This window comes from Atheta coriaria, unplaced genomic scaffold (assembly GCF_025399875.1).
Source record: "Atheta coriaria isolate IRGN ID8LTWV9N9 unplaced genomic scaffold, Caltech_Dcor_3.1 hic_scaffold_8_pilon, whole genome shotgun sequence".
In the NCBI taxonomy this organism is placed as follows: Eukaryota; Metazoa; Arthropoda; class Insecta; order Coleoptera; family Staphylinidae; genus Dalotia; species Dalotia coriaria.
The window spans coordinates 1,646,570-1,668,057 of record NW_027045450.1 but is presented as its reverse complement, the minus strand read 5'-3'; the positions used below and the strand labels follow the sequence as shown (position 1 = coordinate 1,668,057).

At 38.3% G+C, this 21,488-nt stretch overlaps 1 long non-coding RNA gene across 1 annotated transcript; it reads left to right on the top strand.

The window, feature by feature from the left end:
• Nucleotides 1-10,585: 10,585 nt before the first annotated feature.
• On the top strand, nt 10,586-16,307 carry LOC135797511 (uncharacterized). The gene is made up of 3 exons (XR_010549564.1): nt 10,586-10,800; nt 12,157-12,194; nt 15,790-16,307. It is a non-coding gene; the product is annotated as an uncharacterized lncRNA (long non-coding RNA).
• Nucleotides 16,308-21,488: the final 5,181 nt, after the last annotated feature.

Genomic DNA, 21,488 nt, shown 5'->3' with positions numbered 1-21,488 from the left:
CATATCAAACGCTCGCCGGCGCGGTCGCACCGTGTTATTAAGGTGTCACAAGTGTGACCGTTTTTCGGGACATCAATGCAAATTTCGCGCCGCCATCACCTCCAGCTCTTGGACGTGTAACTAATTCTCGCATATGCATATATTATATATTCGGCATGTGTGCGTCGTCCTTCTGTCTTCTGTACCTACGCCTTCAGGGACCTGAAAATTATGCGTCGCCATTTGAGAAAACAAAAGGGTACTGCTTACCAACCCATAGAGAGTTTTTCGTGTGTGCGCTTGTCGTTACATGGCGCTTCATCATTAGCCAGAGGATTTATGTGCGTTGTTTTGGCTCGAAATTAAATATTTGTAGTAGGGCCGCAACGTGTCGAAGCGCGCAGCGCACTCAATGAAAAGAAAACCGCTCTGCGGTGCTCGAAGAGAAAAGATGTAAGGTGTAGGTGTTAGGTTTAGAGATGTTGGTCCTGGGCCGCGCGCACGGAATTGACATCAACGCATCGGCGAAGAGCGCAGAGAATATGCGCCGCCATGGTCACGGTAAAGATATTGTTACAAGTATAATGTATACCCTTCACAGCGTGACGGCGAGCGCGCCGCATAACGTACAAGATCGTTGAGAGCACCGGCAGTAATTACTGGATGATTTACGCACCGATTTCTGGTTTGGTCGCTTTAAATCTTCACAAGTCCATCGTGCACGCATTTCAGCCAGAAAAAACAAAGCATTTTTAAACAAAACCCTTTCATATCGTATATTTTCCGCGCATTGCACACGCAATATTTAGTCGCCCATCGATTTTTTGCGTTTAGACACATTGTATTGCGGAACTCTTTCATAAATTTTTATCACGCAAAACTCATCACGTTTGCGAAACGACGGCGGCGGCGTAAAAAGTGAGAAAAGTAAAAAAGTTATTACACATTTTACATCCGAGCGTTTTACGACTGAATAAAATCTAAAACCTAGACGAGCGCTTCTTGCTATCAAAATTCGTTAGTTTTACGTATCCCGAGTCAAACTTTCAGACTTGTGATTAAATGTATGACTCGTGCGCGAATTCATACCACGCCTTCGTCAATTTTCAGCGCGCACAATAATTTGCTTCTTTTCATTGAAGAATATGTAAATTTTATTGATGCGCAGCACCTGCAGCTGCACCGAAATTCACAATTCCACTGAATGATTATTTTAATATCTGTGTAATCAGATTAACTACTAACTTGTTGACACGCACGATGTTATCTTTTTATTTATAGCTCTTGCGGTAATTATTTTTACACGGTGACAAGTCAAATAAAAACATTTCAGTTTCAAGGGTAGTTGATTATGAGTTGAAATAAATAGTTGTGAATGTTTGGATGTGAACTAAATAGTAAAACGCTGCTGAGAGAAATATTGTATACTACGACCTCGTTATCGTCATCGTATCGCCGTCCGGGACGCGGACATGCACATTTAATATGCCAGCTGCACCCTTTTATAACCCTTATTAATTAGTTCTGGTGCTTTGTAGGCGCTGCGCACAGGTAAACGCGAGCGGTGCACGAAAAACACGCCGAGGCGCAGAGCTAATAGTCGCCGGGGCACCCCTCGTGGGCTGTAACTGGAGCGCCATAATTATATACGAGTGGCTTTCGTGCACATTTGTCTTCTTGCACACGGCGAAAAACGGCGTGGAAAACCGAAACGCACAACTTCAACTTTGAGCATCAACAACTTTATATTTACAAGTATCAAGCGCTGTAAATTTTTGCATTTAGCGTTTGAGACGCGAGATTATAATTATATTATACGAAAGTGTCATAAAACAATATATTTCACCCAATGAGGAATTGTAACGCGGCGCTGGGCCAGTCTCTTGGGCATGCGAGTATCCAGTGGTGATTGGAAATGAATCCGCCCTCCTGGGGGTGAAGTCTCGCGTGCCCCCTGCGCCGCAAGTCGCGTACTCTCATTATTTACCGCCGCCTTTGCGCGGAGCCGGCGGTACCGGCGGCACACCGTCGTCTTCGTCGTCGTCGTGGTCGCAAGGCCACGCGGCCTAGGATCATCGCTCAACTAAATAGACTACAACCGAACGCCGCTGCTGCCGCACCGCACGGAGCGAGAATAAATAGAATCGCAGCGATGACCTCTTTATGAATGCGTGTTTTCTTCGGCGGCAGCAGGGAGCTGGAAGCAAACGTCCTTCTGTTGAACATTCCCATCAAAAGTTTTATCTGGAAAATATTAACAATTTCATAGTGCGGATATTATGATGCGATTGACGGGTTTGATGTGTGTGGTGGACGACTTACTGACCCAACAAATCCTAATGCGGGCTGTCGTTCGAGGGGATGCTTCGCATATTCTGGCATCCGTGCATGCGCGAAATTACTCTCATGTCTCTTGTCGGCTTCGAGAATATTAGCATGATGGACACAGCAATTCACAACTAAATCTGCACTCAGCATACCCACCTACGCAAATTACAATTGATGGAAATGATTGATTTTTGATTAAAATCAATCCGAATATTGATATTGCATCAATTTTTTTGCTTACAATTGTAGTAAATTTTTTTGTAGAATGTCCATAGTAAGCAGTAAATAACTCAGTTCGCAAAAGCGTCCAGCAGAGTTTAGGTCCGGCGCTTATAAGTTATACCCACTATCGAGGCGAGATATCATCTCGCTAAGGTCCACACTGTCACATTATGAAATATAACGCAATATATCAAGCTAACTGATGACATCAAATTCGAGCGCGCTGCGGAGCTTCGCCAGCCGAAGGATTATGCCTTTATACACACATTTATTAACGCGCTATCACAACTACTTTCGCTCGTATCGCGTTATTTATGTCCACAGAGCGCGCGGAGCTGTCGTCGCACAAAGCACACGGTGCTCCGGTTGTTGAATGCCGATATAATGAACACACCGCGCATTGCTGACGATCGATGCGACCATCATCGATGAATGCGATATGAACACAGAGGCTCAAATTGTAAAGACGCAAAGAGACAATCGTTAAAGTGCCGAAGCCCCGAAGGAGACGACGCATATGCATCCAGTTCACGCGCACGGCCCGAAGATGAATCGGGCGTTTTTTTTTCCAGGCGTTCGCGCCTCGCGCCAATCAAGACCGTATTGTAAACGATGACAAATCGTCGGGACTATTTAGTTGCGCCCGCGAGATTTTTTTCTCTCCTTTGGTTTCTTCCACGCTCATTTTCTTTTTGACCGTTGCGCAGCACATGATGGAATGTCGCGCTCTTCCCTCGTCTCATCAATTCCTTGCTATCGCGCGTCGGGACGTCGCCCTATGAAATATGGAACTCGCCATCAGATTCAACCAGATGACGTACGAGTTGAGATTTATCTTAATTACGAAACTATCACTCTATCACCCACCCAATCAAAAAACTTTTCTTTCGCTGCTTCCAGCTTCAGATTTACCTTAGTTAGATATAAATCAAAATCGGTGCTTTGTTTCACTCGACTTTAAATATCGATCTATACATCATTAAATCGTTTATTGATGAGCGGCATTAAAATACGGCGCTCGGCGCGCAGCATCTCAGTTATTGAATGAGTATCGACGAGTATATATTAATTTATATACTCGTTGCATTACTTATTCACGTTTTGGTGACTCTGCGGCCATCATTTATAATGCGAAGCGCGCCGAGCGAGTGATATTAATGCACCGGCTACTTTTTCACATGTCAAAATACGAATATGATATATGACGATTTCATATCGCGGTAGCCGGTGTGTGTGCGCGTTTCGATCTAATGATCTATGGGGCATGTAGAATCACTCCTACCGTCGCGCTTCTTTTTCTCGAATCAATCAATATGTGCGCGCGGAACGGCAGCGGCATTATGCAGCGCATCAAAAGAAGATTCGGGAAAATATCGCGGCGTAATACGATAAAATGTTATTTTTCATACCAGGATACGATATGTCCGCCCTCACTGTGACATTTTTTATCATTTTTTATTGTCGAGCGCAGCGTTTTTCGAATTTATCCTCTTCTGCAGGAACTATAGTTACGTCAAAAGAATGCAATCATGTCAAGTGCCCTCCGAATTGTAAATTTGAAGGCAGCGTAAAACCTCGCCGGGCAATTGCATACAAATTAATGAATACATTTAAATATTTTCGCCTTCCGTGCATAATGCACTGCTTGCTCGGGAAGAAGTGCACTGCCGCGTGCATAATTTACGCGAAGCGTATCCAATACACATCCCACTGAAATTGTGCATAAATCAGCCACAATTATTCAGGTGTTGCTTTCGTGGTAAGTACTTACTTATGTACCTACTACCATTTGAGTGTGTCCCTCGACGTCGTTAAATAAACGGCTTTTCGCTAAATTCCTTCGTTTCGTGCGGCTTTTTTATTTGTGAGTTTAATTTGCAAGATGGGTTCGGGTTCGCAGAACACGCGTATATGCGTAATGCCCTAATGCGCGGTCAAATGGACCAGTTTACCCCTATTCGGCAAAGCACTCTCGAGCGATGCCGCATCAACGGGATCAGAAAAGTAACACAATGAGGATGACTGTACGGTTATTCGGCAGAAAGATCCACCACGGCATAAATATAAAATCAATCTATCTTGTGGCCGCACCAAAAGGGGGTGAGAGAGTGGCTTGCCAGGCTCATTTCCATTTTTAGCTCTCATCTTTTACACACTGTGCCTTACACAATTAAATTATTCGACCAAATGAGACTAATATTTGGTAATAAAATTGCGTTTAATAAGCGTATGTAGGTATAGATATTTATTCTTGCATGTTTAATCGATATTTTCGGTTGAAAAAACAAAAAAATCATTGATTTTTGTCCAAAATTAGGGCTTCACGCGATACCGAGACTTTTCTCGTATCGTCTCGGTCTCGTCTCGGAAAAGCGAGACGATACCGAGACGAGACGTGTTTTATCAATTTCTCGGCGATACCGATACCACAGTCCGAGTCTCGTTTTTGGTCTCGTTATTGGTCTCGTTACTTTTTTTTTATGAAGTTGTTATTAGAAAAATGGGAAAAGGTCCAATATATGAAATCCAATATATGACCATCTGTGAAATATTTCTTGTGTATATTCAAAAGAACAAGTTAGTAACCGAATATTATGACCTTTTTGACTTTTTGAAAGTTTTATGAAAATTTTGTCTTTGTGTACACATCCGGAGACATATTTTTGTGTTTTTCTGTACTTCTTGAAGCAAAGATATTGTATACATCTGGGTAAGTTAGGAATTGTAGACGTGCGCCGCTTACTTTCAACACAAATCAACTCGATTATTGAACCCTAGTATACATTAACGTTTAAAAATTTGAAACATTAAAAAATATATTTTCAATTAAAAGTGATCAATCAAAAATTAATATTTTAAACTATGTATGTATTTTGGATTTACTTTACAATATAAGCAATTAGCAATTAAATGACTAAACTTTTGAACTGCAAAGATCTAAAACGGAGTTCTACTTAAGGCTTCACACGATACCGAGACTTTTCTCGTATCGTCTCGGTCTCGTATCGCTTTTGCGAGACGATACCGAGACCGAGACGATACCTTTGATAGTATCGTCCAGTCTCGTCTCGTGTGAAGCCCTATCCAAAATTAAATAGCGTAACTTTATAACTTAAAAAAAAGAAGAAACAAATTTTGTAGCTGTGAATATTGCCACGACAGCTTTTTGTTCTTGCTGGATTTATAAGGGACATTAAAGCTGTCACGGCGTAGCAAAAATCCCTTTTTCCTTGCTCGGAAACAAATGCCCCCAAAGAGGAAAACACAAGTTGCCCGTGTACGCATCGCAAATCCTCGGACCTTCGGAAATTGAAAAACGTTTCTTTCTTTCCTTATTGTATATGTAAATGCGTAATGTTTTGCTGCCGCTTGACGGCTTCTGGCTTGATCCCGGCACGGTGGTCCTCACGTAGGTAATTGGAGACAAATAGGTTTACAATGGTACTTACAATGTCATATTTCACGGTCAAAGGGATACGTCAAAACGAATGAGTGTCGTTGTCGTCCGCGCATCACTTGGCGCACCAAAAATCTTCAATACTCTTCAATCTTTGAACGCTTTGAGGTTATTATTTCGGTGCCGTTGAAGAAATAATATGTTGTCATATTTTCGGCTAAACGCCGCGCGCAGCTGGCGTAACCCAAACGTCTTGAGTTGCTCGAGTCTCTCGAGGTCTCGACATAGCCAATCAATGTCACAACTTGCGGCGTGAATCTGTGCGCGCCTTCTAGAAAGGATAGAAGGTGGTTTTATACGACCTCTTCGCCGTGTCCTCATTAGGATGTCCAAGCGGGCCGTAACTCAGGTCTTGAATGTCAAACGTAGTCAAACGACGCTCACGCCGAACGCACGTTATTACCGCGTTTATGTCCTGTCGAAAAAAAGTGCCCGACCCATAATTATATAGATTTCTGATTTTCGAATTTTCTCAAGCGCTTTTTACCGCTTGCACTGACAGCGTTTTACACAAAGACGTGATCTAATTATTATACAAAGCAAGTTCGATTTTGAAGAAGCACATAATACATTAACGTCCTGACAATGACTTAGGTTGTAGGTTGTGAGTTGTGACGACTACTGATTGGAAGCGAGCATAAGGCATAACCGCAATTGGAGTCCAACTGTTTGCCATATTTAGTGTTGCTTCTCCTCTTTCAATGTAGATAATATTGACAGCAGAAAACAAAAGCGTTGCCTTTGCTTATTACAACAAAAACAAAAGAAGCTGAAGAAGCAAATCGCACGTCCGCATAAAATGTAAATTATTGCTCCTGCCTATTCTTCTCTTTCTCGGCGGATAACAACAGCGTATAAATCCCCAATTGATTGATTTGCATATTCAGAAGTTGGTTGGCCGGCAGCACGCACATCGTTTTCGTAAATGAAATGCAAAAGACATAGGTGCGCATCGGACAACTCATTTTTTTCAGTTTTTCATCCGAAATGGCCACCGACACGCAATCATTCAATGAAGCGCGTAGAGCATTCTTTGTAGGCTTGCTATTATTACGCGTTGGTTCTGTTTTTTTTTTTCTCTGTTGGCAAAAATACTGCGATTAATATTGTCTGGGCCGTCTTTTCCTCGCATAAAAGATTTTACATATTTAGCCCCAAACTTCACTTCCTTTGCGCGCTCCTCATCAATTACCTGACGCGAATAGAATCATGCGATCGCATCAATGATGCGACTTTAATTAGTCTACTCGCATATAACCTGCAATTAATACTAATGGCGGTGTTATAACGATGCTATCTGTGTCTTTGAAATTTCAGTTTTTCCGTACTTGTCGGCAACTTTGGCGTGGAAAAACTGACTCATCATTATCGTACTATTAAAGATGTTTAAGTGCGCGGCTTTTGTGGATTTCCATGCGCTATGTGAGAGAAACGAAGCGTGTATTTGCTTTGTCACCGCAAGTGCATAATGTGCATACTGTTCGCTTGATCTCTTAGAGTGCTAGGCTACTCAATCGTTATTGACTGTGTGCAGAAATTGCAAGTCGTTTCGCGTTTCGTTTTTGCGTCATTTTCCAAAGTTAATAGTGTTCAGAAGGCGCGCGAACGCTGGAAAGATAATAGTAGCACGTAATAACGCATAAAAATACGCGCGCTATGTCTAACTGTGCTTGTGCATCGCAACGACAACAAGACGCAGACGCGTTCGTTAATGGCACATTTACCAAGTGGTAATAAATATTATAATTATATTTAGAAATATTTATATTGTGCGAGCGAATGCGGCGAGGTGTGCGCGCGCGAATGGAATAAATGCGAATGCTGGGTTCGGATAGACAGATTTTCATGTGTTTTCTTTTCTTCTGTAGGGCGTAACTCATTAGCCTCGGCGACCTCGCCAAGGATTCTTCTGCTTCACATCTATAATGTGTGTGTGCGGCTTGGTGCGCCGGTAATTTTTGCTTGTGCAACCTGCCTCTCCTCTGACGAGCGTTATGATAATAAAAAACACCGCCGTGAATTTGTCGTGATAGTATATTACTCTCAAGAAAATCAGTAGATATAAAGGAATATATCTGATATTTATATCGATCAAATTTCATAATTAGTGGGATAACATATGACGTCCGTGGATATATAGAAATAATAATGAACGTATTGAAATTTTAAGACTGAATGGAGTCGCCCTAGGGATTTAGAAGTCCTAAAACACTTGATTAACGTCCATCGCATCAATTCATAACAAGCTAAACAATGCAAATTTGCATGTACAATGTATGCACAGTGCACAGTGCGCAGATGCCATTATTCACAATATTGGTAATTACGCTGCAAAACCGAAAACTATTTCATGCAGCGACGCGACAAAACAAATACAAAATCACGAAGGAAAGTGAGCGCGAAGAAGCGCACAACACGCAACGTCGAGCTCTTCGGCCGGTGCACACCTCTTCGTTCGCGCATTTGTCACGCGATGTTTTATTATCTTGTTTTGTGCGCTCGTGCACCCAGCTACCAATCGCATGTTTTTGATCAAATGTGGGTGGAGTTGCATTCAAATTTTGCAGCAAAAAATGCCCGATTCCTCTAAGATAAATTCATTACCATTACACGCGGCTGTTTCAGTCTAAGCTGCACACGTATATAATTACATACTTTTAACATTGCAAAGATGAGGCGTGCCCCGAAATATTTCACCTTTCCGCAAAATGATTCGAAATGTTTGGAGGCAGTTTGGCAGCGGTCGGGTGCACTCCAGCAGCCGGCACACCGGTGCCTAATGGTTGTAATATCACGAGCAAAGTATACGTTGGCTAAACGCATTCGTACAACACACGCGAAAGCGACCACGAAGACGATTCGGACGGCCACGATCGAAATTAACATAATGCGAATAATGTTTGCAATTTGTGAGTAAAAATGCGTGCGCGCCGAGGACGAAGCATTTATATAACCGTAATCGCATTCGATACTCGCGCATATCAAAACAGGGACCTCTTTTTTTTGATAAATGTATGATTTTGAGCATCGCGCACGCGATTCGACGTCTTTTTTTCAAATTATAGGCTCGCTGTGTGATTTGGTGCGCTGGATGTTTATTGCCGATGATGACTGTTTGGGACGGTTTTGTACTGCGAGTTTAAGCGGTTGTCCTTTTAGCAGCCGCAGCGAATTAAACGCAGCGATATAATTCCGCTGCTGCTGCTGCCTTCCGCGTGGTAAAAGCAAACGCGCTTCAATTACGTTGATTGCGTCGAGAATCTGGAATGCAAGGCGTCCATTCTCATACGAGTAAATGCGTGTGCATGTGTGTATTGAATGACTTTCAAATTTTGGTTTTATCGGTGCGCGGCAAGTGTGTGACTTCTCATGTCAGTTGATGGCTAGGTAATTTTAACGTAATGCACGCTCGCCGCGCGAGGCTGGCTGAGGTCGGGCAGTGCCAGAATGCCTGAAACCCTCGAGCTGCGGTTCTTGCTGCGACCGCGCTGCAAGAACATTTTCGGACGCAGCCGACGCGCGGGTTTCTAATAAAACATCTTCGGAGCTGATGCGCTGGGCGGAGCGCTTCTTAGCGCCGCTTGCCGGCCAACGGTCAGATACCTATATGATTGCCGCTCACCTGACAGCTGGTGATCTATTCTCCGGCGTTAATGGCCTTCTTCGGCGCTCGCCCCACTCGCGCACTTAATGTGATCATCGACGGTCACTGTACCTTTTGTCCCTGAAACCGAGCAGCCGCACTTAGCTCATCAGTCATTTATTATTTTGATCAATTTTATTGGAAAATATTTATAGAAATAATGTTAAGGGTCCACATTACTAGTTAACATTGCTATTTTTAAAATTACTTGTTTTATGCAGTTAGGAAAATTTTTATTCGTCATTGGCAAATATAAACAGAAAAATGAATAATCTTAAATGTTTACGGTTTGTGATATATTCATATTTTACTAAAAGCATGTAAATGTTTCCGATATTAAAGGAAAAGCCAAAGGAATTAATTTGATTTTTTTAAATCAAATACGTGCTTTTAACGTAGGCAACCCAATATGCGCTAAAATTTGTGCGAGTGCTATTTTACACTGGTATAACTTTTTGAAAAGGCAAATTCGTCAAATAAATTTACTTTGCCCTTTTACTATCGACCCTTCAAATTTTTATAATTTGAATATCTTTATTGTATATTTTACATACTTAACTTATTTCAACTCCGTATTTTGTTGTTCATATATTCAATATGAATACATACTAATAATTCAAGGATTTATAGCTACAAGGAATTTAAATATATGACAAACATACAGCCAGTAAAAATATAACTATATTTGAACACCTAAGAAAAGATAAACAAACATTTATATTTTATTGACGAACATACACGTCTAATGTTTGTGTGTGTGGTAGTGTCTATACAGCCTTGCGATTTCACGTTGCACTGAAATTTGACCGGTTTGTTCTTATCTCTTATTGTCAGGTGATATGCGTACGGTATTCGTGTATAGTTTTGTACTATATACGCGACCGTGTGATGGCGCCGCGTGTATTGTTTGCTCACGCTGCAGGAATAAAATTAGTTTTGCCGTATCCGACGGATTGTTCGCACGCGGTCGTCGCGATTCTCCTATCTTCGGAGTTAATTAGCTAACTCGTATTACTTTGGGTGTTCTTAGTGATTATTGCTGACTATTGTGTCTCGCTAATGATTTATTGCTTATAAGATGTTCGCGACATGCAAATATTGTGTATTTGTTCGTGAGCGGGGTGTCGACGGATGCCGTTTACGATGGAAATTTTACAGTACCTACTAACCAGTAAGTAATTTAAATAATATTCTCAACGATATTGATTGATTATGTTTCTGCCGTTTGTTTTTCTTTATTATCATATTTTCGTAGTGTTTTATAGATTGTTATATTCATAAATGTACTTAAAATTGCATGGCATGTGTTGTCAGTTCAAGCGAAGCGATTGTATCTTATTTCTTATCTTTTCACAAAAATCAGAAAATTGCACATTTTACCACTGTTAGTCATGATTTTGGACCTTTTACTCCAAAGAATAGAATTATTTTTTTATTTTTATCTTATAGAGAATATTCCAATCTGTTATATTTTTCAATCTGTTGGTGGCTATCGTCTTTAGTTTAAAAGATATGCACTATTCAAGTTTATTGACTTAAATATGACAAGAACGTTGATTTTTTTGTTTATTTAATTATATTGCAATTAATCGCAATTGTATAGTTGAATTTTTCAGTATAAGAAACCTGAATTACATAATTCGGATTTTAAATTTTTATTAATTTTTTTAATCCAAATTCCGGGACTACTATTTGCATTATTTATAGATGGCCCTAGCATTAACAAAAATTGTAAAATAGATATGTATTGTTTATTTCTATAGCTATCAGCAAGCGCGAGCATTCAACGCGAGAATTGTGTTTGTTTTGAACACAACTTACACTTTCTTATCGCATTCGCCGCGAGAAGGCAATGCATGAGATCCCCTCACGCCGCTTGTTGGCGCATCTTAGTTTAGTTTTGATCGCAGGTAACGTACCAAAGCGATTCGCGTACAAGGTCGCGTGCTATCGACGCACTGGCTATGCGCATCTCTTGCTTTCTTATCATAAACTGTCGCGTCGTTGCTTGCACAGTTTGCAGCCAGTTTCGTGCCGGTATTTGGTTGATCCAATATTTTACGCGACTCGTATTGTTTGTCCGAACCAGTGGCGTAGCGTGCCTTGTCGGGGCCCCGTATAAAAATTTTTTTGGGGGCCCTTATATGGAGGTAAAGGTTTTTCCTTACACACTTTGGGGGTCCCCGTGGCCCGGGGGCCCCGTATAATTGATACGGCAAATACGGCGGTAGCTACGCCCCTGGTCCGAACATCTACTTTCCAAATTCTTAATATATTATATTCTATCATCCATTGACTATAGTAATGTTACTTACTGTTTGCGCGTTTATTGTCCATAAATGCCGGTTAAGTGTATCGCCTCCATGTTGATTTGATATTCATCATTAGGATGACCCATCGTGCTGGTGTAACTAACTTTTAACTAAACAGCGCAGATTGTTTGTTTTTCTCTGCTGTGTGATTATAATATTACTAAATTGTATTAAATGTTTTTGTTTTAACTTATGTTTTCTTTGTTTATTTACAGTATTAGCCGCGCCTTGGAGTTCCATGAGTTCTGCATTGGTAAGTTTATAATTTAATCATATTTTTTGTTTTAATTTCTGCGTCCTCCATTAGTTTGTTTTTACGTTGTTTTGATTTATCGCGTGCCATTGCGTGTTGCAAATTTATAAGATAGTCGCGTACTCGGCTGATTCATCCCAAAATTAGTATTGTTTAGTATTTCTTTCGTTTACAAAAGGGCAAGAGTTGTACCTGAAGATGCAGTTAATTGGAATTCTGCCTTAACCATCCCTATCCCCTTTTGTCTTGCTTTTTTTAATTCCAATTATTTCGGATCGAAGATTCTAAATCTTTGTAAAATTCTCTATAAGATGAGGTATTCAAATTGGGGAAATAAGGGAGGTCAAGAATAATTCATAAATAAAAATTTGCAATTCACGTTTCTTCTCACTGAGAGGTTTTAATTCATTTTTAGATAAATTTTGAAAATTTGTTTGTTGTCGCATGCAGTATATTATAGTTTAGTTTTTCGAATATAACCTCACGGAACAAAATTATTTTTAATCTATACCTGATAGAGACTTTTCATATTCTTTGATCTGTTGGTCGCTTGCGATTTTAGTTTAAAAGAGGGTAGCGGTAGACTCTTATTCAGGGCACCGTACAAGAGCAGCGGTAGAAGTGACTCGTGTTCAGAGCACCGTACGTGGATGATTGTATAGCTGACTCGCATTTGCCAAATATAAAAACTTTAAATTTCCATATGAAAGAGAATTTTACAATCTTTCATAATCAGCAATTCGTTGGTTGCTATCTCTTTTAGTTTAAGAGGTATTAATTATCGAAAATCGTCGATAAAAATTATCAGGCACCCCCACCCCCCCTGGCAATTTTTTCTTAAGAATTAAAAGTACATCTCTCAGGTTTCTGCCTTAACTAGTCTATCTTATAGATAATAGTCCGCAGAATAGTCTCTGCGAGTTGTACCTATTTATCCCTTTTAGTTTACGAGATATTCGCGATTGAATAAAATGGACAAAAATTGAAAAATGTCACTTTTTAGCACTTTTAGTCGCGTTTTTCGACCTTTTACTGTAGGAAATATAATGATATTATATTTTTATCTAATAGAGAATTTTCCAATCTTTTATAATCAGCAATTTGTTGGTAGCTATCTCTCTTAGTTTAAGAGATATTAATTATTGAAAATCGTCAATAAAAATTATCAAGCACCCCCCCTTGGCCATTTTTTTCTTAAGACTAAAAATTTTGTCTCTCATATTTCCCTTTTAACAATCCTATATGATAGAAAATAGTCCGTAGATTAAGACGCTTCGATCAGATCTTATTTATCTCTTTTAGTTTACGAGATATTCGCGATTGAATAAAATTGGCAAAAATTGAAAAATATCACTTTTTAGCACTTTTAGAGCTTTTAGTCGCGTTTTTCGACCTTTTACTGTAGGAAATATAATTATTTTATATTTTTGTCTGATAGACAATTTTCCAATCTTTCATAATCAACAATTCGTGGGTTGTTATCTCTTTTAGTTTAAGAGATATTAATTATCAAAAATCGTCGAAAAAAAGTATCAAGCACCCCCCCTTGACCATTTTTTTCTTAAGACTAAAAATTTTGTCTCTCATATTTCCCTTTTAACAATCCTATATGATAGAAAATAGTCCGTAGATTAAGACGCTGCGATCAGATCTTATTTATCTCTTTTAGTTTACGAGATATTCGCGATTGAATAAAATGGGCAAAAATTGAAAAATGTCACTTTTTAGCACTTTTAGTCGCGTTTTTTGACCTTTTACTGTAGGAAATATAATGATATTATATTTTTATCTGATAGAGAATTTTCCAATCTTTCATAATCAACAATTCGTGGGTTGTTATCTCTTTTAGTTTAAGAGATATTAATTATCAAAAATCGTCGAAAAAAAGTATCAAGCACCCCCCTTGACCATTTTTTTCTTAAGACTAAAAATTTTGTCTCTCATATTTCCCTTTTAACAATCCTATATGATAGAAAATAGTCCGTAGATTAAGACGCTGCGATCAGATCTTATTTATCTCTTTTAGTTTACGAGATATTTGCGATTGAATAAAATGGGCAAAAATTGAAAAATGTCACTTTTTAGCACTTTTAGTCGCGTTTTTTTACCTTTTACTGTAGGAAATATAATGATATTATATTTTTATCTGATAGAGAATTTTCCAATCTTTCATAATCAACAATTCGTGGGTTGCTATCTCTTTTAGTTTAAGAGATATTAATTATCAAAAATCGTCGAAAAAAAGTATCAAGCACCCCCCCTTGGCCATTTTTTTCTTAAGACTAAAAATTTTGTCTCTCATATTTCCCTTTTAACAATCCTATATGATAGAAAATAGTCCGTTGATTAAGACGCTGCGATCAGATCTTATTTATCTCTTTTAGTTTACGAGATATTCGCGATTGAATAAAATGGGCAAAAATTGAAAAATGTCACTTTTTAGCACTTTTAGTCGCGTTTTTTGACCTTTTACGGTAGGAAATATAATGATATTATATTTTTATCTGATAGGAAATATAATGATATTATATTTTTATCTGATAGAGAATTTTCCAATCTTTCATAATCAACAATTCGTGGGTTGCTACCTCTTTTAGTTTAAGAGATATTAATTATCAAAAATCGTCGAAAAAAAGTATCAAGCACCCCCCCTTGGCCATTTTTTTCTTAAGGCTAAAAATTTTGTCTCTCATATTTCCCTTTTAACAATCCTATATGATAGAAAATAGTCCGTAGATTAAGACGCTGCGATCAGATCTTATTTATCTCTTTTAGTTTACGAGATATTCGCGATTGAATAAAATTGGCAAAAATTGAAAAATATCACTTTTTAGCACTTTTAGAGCTTTTAGCGCGTTTTTCGACCTTTTCCTGTAGGAAATATAATTATTTTATATTTTTGTCTGATAGACAATTTTCCAATCTTTCATAATCAACAATTCGTGGGTTGTTATCTCTTTTAGTTTAAGAGATATTAATTATCAAAAATCGTCGAAAAAAAGTATCAAGCACCCCCCCTTGACCATTTTTTTCTTAAGACTAAAAATTTTGTCTCTCATATTTCCCTTTTAACAATCCTATATGATAGAAAATAGTCCGTAGATTAAGACGCTGCGATCAGATCTTATTTATCTCTTTTAGTTTACGAGATATTCGCGATTGAATAAAATGGGCAAAAATTGAAAAATGTCACTTTTTAGCACTTTTAGTCGCGTTTTTTGACCTTTTACTGTAGGAAATATAATGATATTATATTTTTATCTGATAGAGAATTTTCCAATCTTTCATAATCAACAATTCGTGGGTTGCTATCTCTTTTAGTTTAAGAGATATTAATTATCAAAAATCGTCGAAAAAAAGTATCAAGCACCCCCCCTTGGCCATTTTTTTCTTAAGACTAAAAATTTTATCTCTCAGATTTCCGCTTTAACTAGCCCATTAAGATAGATCAAAATTAATAGATTAAGATAGATTAGGATAGATTTAACTAAACTCTGTGCTGTTTATTTGTTTATTTTGTGTTGATTGTTAATTATAACATAATTCAATTGTATGAAATATTTTTGTTTTAATTTATGTTTTCGTGTGGTTACAGCACTCGTTGTGCCTGGGAGTCCGATAAGCTGTACACTGGTAAGTTCATAATTCAATTATATTTTTTGGTCCAATTTACATTTGCTGTTTATAAACAACGAACTACCTACCTGCAGGGCCGATGAGACTGGGATAAATTCCCCGGGGCCCGGCTAATCGCTCTTAAATCGCAGTCACAAAAAAATAGCAAAAAATTGACAATTGCCGAAGCCCGCGGCTTTTCCCCGGTGTCCGCGCTGGTTCTTGACGGCCATGTCTGTATCTCCCTGTATTGAAATTTATTGCAAGAAAATTCCGTAACGCGAGTTATATTGAGAGTTGTGTATGTGCGCCGTAGTAATCGTTGCTCACGGAATTTTAGTTTTTTTAGTATAACACGCGAACTCGGTGTTAAAGTTAGTTTGGAATAATTTTCCCAGATGCGGAATTTAATTGTGTATCACCCTGTATCGAAATATATTACGAAAAAAATCCGTTACGCGAGTTATATTGAAAGTTGTGTGTGTGCGTCGTAGTAATTGTTGCGCTAGGTATTGTAGTTTTTTTACTATAACACGCGAACGCGGTGTCAGAGTTAGTTCAGAATAATCTTCAAAGATGCATAATTTAATTTTGCATTCCCCTGTATTGAAATTTATTGCTAGTAAATTCCGTAACGCGAGTTATATTGAAAGTTGTGTGTGTGCGCCGTAGTAGTCGTTGCGCTAGGACTTGTAGTTTTTTTAGTTTAACACGCGAACGCGGTGTTAGAGTTAGTTCGGAATACTTTTATCAGATGCAGAATTTAATTTTGTATCTCCAGGTATTAAAATTTATAGCCTGAAAGTTCCGTAACGCGGGTTATATTGAAAGTTGTGTGTGTGCGCCTTAGTAGTCGTTGCGCTAGGAATTGTAGTTTTTTTTAGTATAACACGCGAACGCGGTGTCAGAGTTAGTTTGGAATAATTTTCACAGATGCATAATTAAATTCTGCATTCCCATGTAGTGAAATTTACTGCTAGAAAATTTCGTAACGCCAGTTATATTGAAAGTTGTGTGTGCGCCGTAGTAATCGTTGCGCTAGGAATTGTAGTTTTTTTTAGTGTAACACGCGAACGCGGTGTCAGAGTTAGTTCGGATTAATATTCCCAGATGCGGAATTGAATTCTGTATCACAGTGTATTAAAAATTATTGTAAAGAAATTCCGTAACGCGAGTTATATTGAAAGTTGTGTGTGTGTGCGCCGTAGTAGTCGTTGCGCTAGGAATTGTAGTTTTTTTTTTAGTGTAACACGCGAACGCGGTATCAGAGTTAGTTCGGAATAATTTTCCCAGATGCGGAATTGCATTCTGTATCACAGTGTATTAAAAATTATTGTAAAGAAATTCCGTAACGCGAGTTATATTGAAAGTTGTGTGTGTGTGCGCCGTAGTAGTCATTGCGCTAGGAATTGTAGTTTTTTTAATATAACACGCGAACGCGGTGTTAGAGTTAGTTCGGAATACTTTTATCAGATGCAGAATTTAATTTTGTATCTCCAGGTATTAAAATTTATAGCAGGAAAGTTCCGTAACGCAAGTTATATTGAAAGTTGTGGGTGTGTGCGCCGTAGTATTTGTTGCGCTAGGAATTGTAGTTTTTTTAGTATAACACGCGAGCGCGGTGTCAGATTTAGTTCGGAATAATCGTTCCAGATGTAGAATTTAATTATGAATCTCCTTGTATTGAGATTTATTGTGAGATAATTCCGTAACGCGAGTTATATTGAAAGTTGTGGGTGTGCCCCGAAGTAATCGTTGTCCTGGGAATTGTAGTTTTTTTAGTAGAACACGCGAACGCGATGTTAGAGTTAGCTCAGAATAATTTTCCCAGGTGCGATTGTGACTCGTGTTTAGCGCACCTTACGAAGGTAGCGGTAGAAGTGACTCGTGTTCAGGGCACCCTACGAAGGTAGCGGTAGAAGTGACTCGTGTTCAGGGCACCGTACGAAGGTAGCGGTAGAAGTGACTCGTGTTCAGGGTACCGTACGAAGGTAGCGGTAGAAGTGACTCGTGTTCAGGGCACCCTACAAAGGTATACTTATTTTGCCTATTTTAATATTTTATTTTATAAGGAATATTTAAATTAGTCGCGGTGTTGTAAACATCAATTATTGAATTAACTAAGGTATACAGTAAACTTATACGAAGACAATTAAAAAACAATAAATTATTTATTTGTATTGGTAAATTACAAATTCCTGTTTTTCTTCATCTTTATTGCATCTCATAACCAATATATTCTATTCTTATGCCGAGAAATATTGAAAGTAAAAGTAGATTTCGTGTATGTGTGTTATTTCAATATTGTGAATATTTACTTTCGTCTTCTCAACTACGTGTTTACCACTACGTTTGTGTATAAACAACTTTTTTGTTCAACTGACGCTACGTACGCTATCGCTTATCGCTACGTACCTGCCTTGTACCTGGTTTCGCACACCGCACACGGCAGTAGTTTCACCGCGTGGTCCGCGAACGCGTGTCTCTAATCGCCACGCGTTTTCAGACTTCAATTATTCAATTAATCGTAGTGCATTCTTTTCGTTATCAGCAAATTATTCGTAACGAGCATGTGTGCCTGTTTTGTTTGATGAGTTGTGGCGGTTAGAGTGTTCTTAAGTGAGAAATAAGTGTCCGATAATCTCTGCGCGAGTTTTCAGTTGATAAGATATATACCTGGATCTAAAATTTCTTTATCAATGCACTGGTAGGTGTTTAATCACTTTTTTTTGCGTAAAGTTAAGACGGTTTAACTTAAATTGATTATTCCATTTGAGGGATATTAATTTTGCAGATTACAAACACATGGTAGCATTTTTATCAGAATTCTTAGTCCTGTTTCCGAAAATTACATGTATAATTTAATTATTACAAACACTGTGTTAAAAAATATCTGAGGATTATTAAAATGACAATATTTATGTGGTCGACCACGCTCACTTTGACGTCGACCGTCGGCTCGTTTCCGCTGAACGTTTTTAATCGAATTTCCCTCCTTATCATCATTAAATTAAAAAGTTTCTTGTTGATCTAATAAAATCTTATACGATGAATAGTTTTTCGTTATTTTTATCGTATTTACCTACTGTATTACCACGCGTCGTTGCTTGCCGTCTGCTGATTTGGATGTTTTCCGTCTGATGTTCTATCAATTTATGATGATGCTTCACCCGTCGGTTACCTTATGCAGTTGATGCTATCAACTGATAAATATATACACAATATATTAAAATGTAAGTGTTTTATTCTTGTTGCAACTTTTTTACGTAATTTTTCCGATCATTTTCGGGTAAAATCTTTGAATTTATGTTAAAATATAGTTGTTTCGGTATAAATTTCTCTTGGCACAATGTGAATGTTGATCATATTTGTAGTTTTTAAAACTTTCCTTTTGTAACACCCTGTATATTTGTTTTCCTAACAGTACTTTAATAAATCGTCTTTATTTGTGAGTTTTGAGTGTTCTTTGTTTTAAACTTGGAATTTTCCTTTTGGAACACCCTGTATATTTGCTTTTCTTTGTGTCCGTGAAAACTTTCCTTCAGTCGTGGTTTTAGAGAATTTTTGCATGTTAAGTTTTTTTTTTGTAACACCCTGTTTATTAGTTTCCCGGAGCATCGGGTGAAAACAAGCAATATTTGTAGTGTTTAGATGTTTTCCTCTTTGATGGTTGAATTTTCTATTTGTGACACCTTGTATAATCGTTTTCCTTCACATCCCTGAAAATTTTGCTTTGACTGTTATTAGAATTTAACTTCTTGCACTTTGAATTTTCTTTTTGTAACGCCCTGTATATTTGTTTCCCAGTGGAAAAGTAACCGTGGAAAACTTGCGATATTTGAATGTTTAGATGTTTTCCTGTCTGTACTTAATTTTCTGTAACCCCCCGGTATATTTGTTTCCATTTTCAATCACGAAGAAAATTGACTTTGCTTTATCCCGCTAGAACTTCACTTAGTGATACGCGATTGTTTGCGCGGCTAAGCAGGTCGTAATTCCAATTTCAATATGGCGGCATGAATTCTGTTGACTTATATTATTTTACATTGTATTTATTAATAAAGAAATGTTAAGAAATATTATGTCTTATGCTTTCAATGTACCCGTTCTATCATTTCAGGTACAGGTCTCTAAGAGAGTTCCCTCTCTCAGGGGATGATCCCCACTATAAAAATTGTTAAGGTATCCTGTATGATTTGTGTACTCCATCTTTCATTTCAGCTACAGGTGAGAACTTGTAAGAATATTTTTAAGAGTCCCCTCTCTTGAGGCGACTTAAAAATTAGAAATATTTTTACAAGTCCTTAAAAGGATGTCCTTATAAGGAGTTCCCTCTCTCTGGGGGTGATCCCCCACCATAAAAATTGTTGATATGCCTGATAATTCCGGGGATGAAGCGCAGAGACATCGTAGCTGTAGGATGGGCCGGGAGCAATGGACGCATCGACGCATCGCAGTGGGCCTCCGGCGCTCTGGGAGATCGACCGTAGACTGTCTTATAACGACACGTGCCAAAAAATTTAAAAATCTGATTCACTCCTGTTGCTCTTTCTTCTATCTCCTCCTCTTCTCTCTACTCTACTCTGTTCTCTTCCTCTCTGTCATCTACTCTTTTTTGCTATTCCTTTTTCTACTTCTCCTATTTCTCTGTTCTCCGTTTCTCTACTTATTCTTACTTTCTTACTTCTCTTATTGCCTTCACTTAAATTTTAATTTCTCTTATATTTCATTTGAATTTACATATGCAACCCAAATTACATCTTTTATTTTTATATTTGAGAAAAATGCCTTCTGTACCTAAGATTCGATCCGTGCCTACTAGCATGCTAGCAGGTGCACGTCTCCACTCGACCACCGAGTGTTTTTATTATTGGTATTTGATTCTTCTATATATGTTTTTGTTTTTATCATGTTTTTAAAAACAACAACACAATTCAAGCAACAGCAACGCATTGTACACGCTTCACGCACATAAGATTTATATACTATATGATTTAAGACACCGATACTGAAAACAATAAAAGGGATCCAACAACAAAATAAGAATTAGTTTATAACATGTCAATGTGTTTTATTGACAACATTTAAAATACATATATCTTTCAAGCACAAAAAATCGACGAATCTCAAATCTCGTACCTTAAAATGTGCGCATGTCCAATACTTCTTTCATGGATATCGCAGATTCCACGAGTCCCATACTCAAAAACTAGGCACCAACATTGTCTATCAGCAGGAATTAATAATAAATCCAAGTTTTGCCAATATTCGAGAAGATAAACGACTGTCAATGAACACGCACGCGGCGCAACACAGTTGCAGATCATTCTACAACCGAACAATATCTAGCGACGCCCGGCCGAACGAACATCCCAAGCACACAGGCGAACCGATGATTAATTGCGGTTGCGCCACATTAGCCTGTTACGAAAGGCCGATGAAGGCCATTACAGAATTAAAGTAAGAAACGCAAAAAGTCGCTACGAAGATCGACTGACGAACAAAACACGTGCTAACCGTAGCACAGCGCGCGATCAACTAAAGTGTAAAGAGAATTGATATCAGGCGTAAACAAAGCAGATAGCCCCTACCAGTACTATCTAAATAAGCAGGAACACTGACGTGCTGTGCTGACACAAGCAACATATTAGACACAAAACAAAATTAAAAACATTAGGC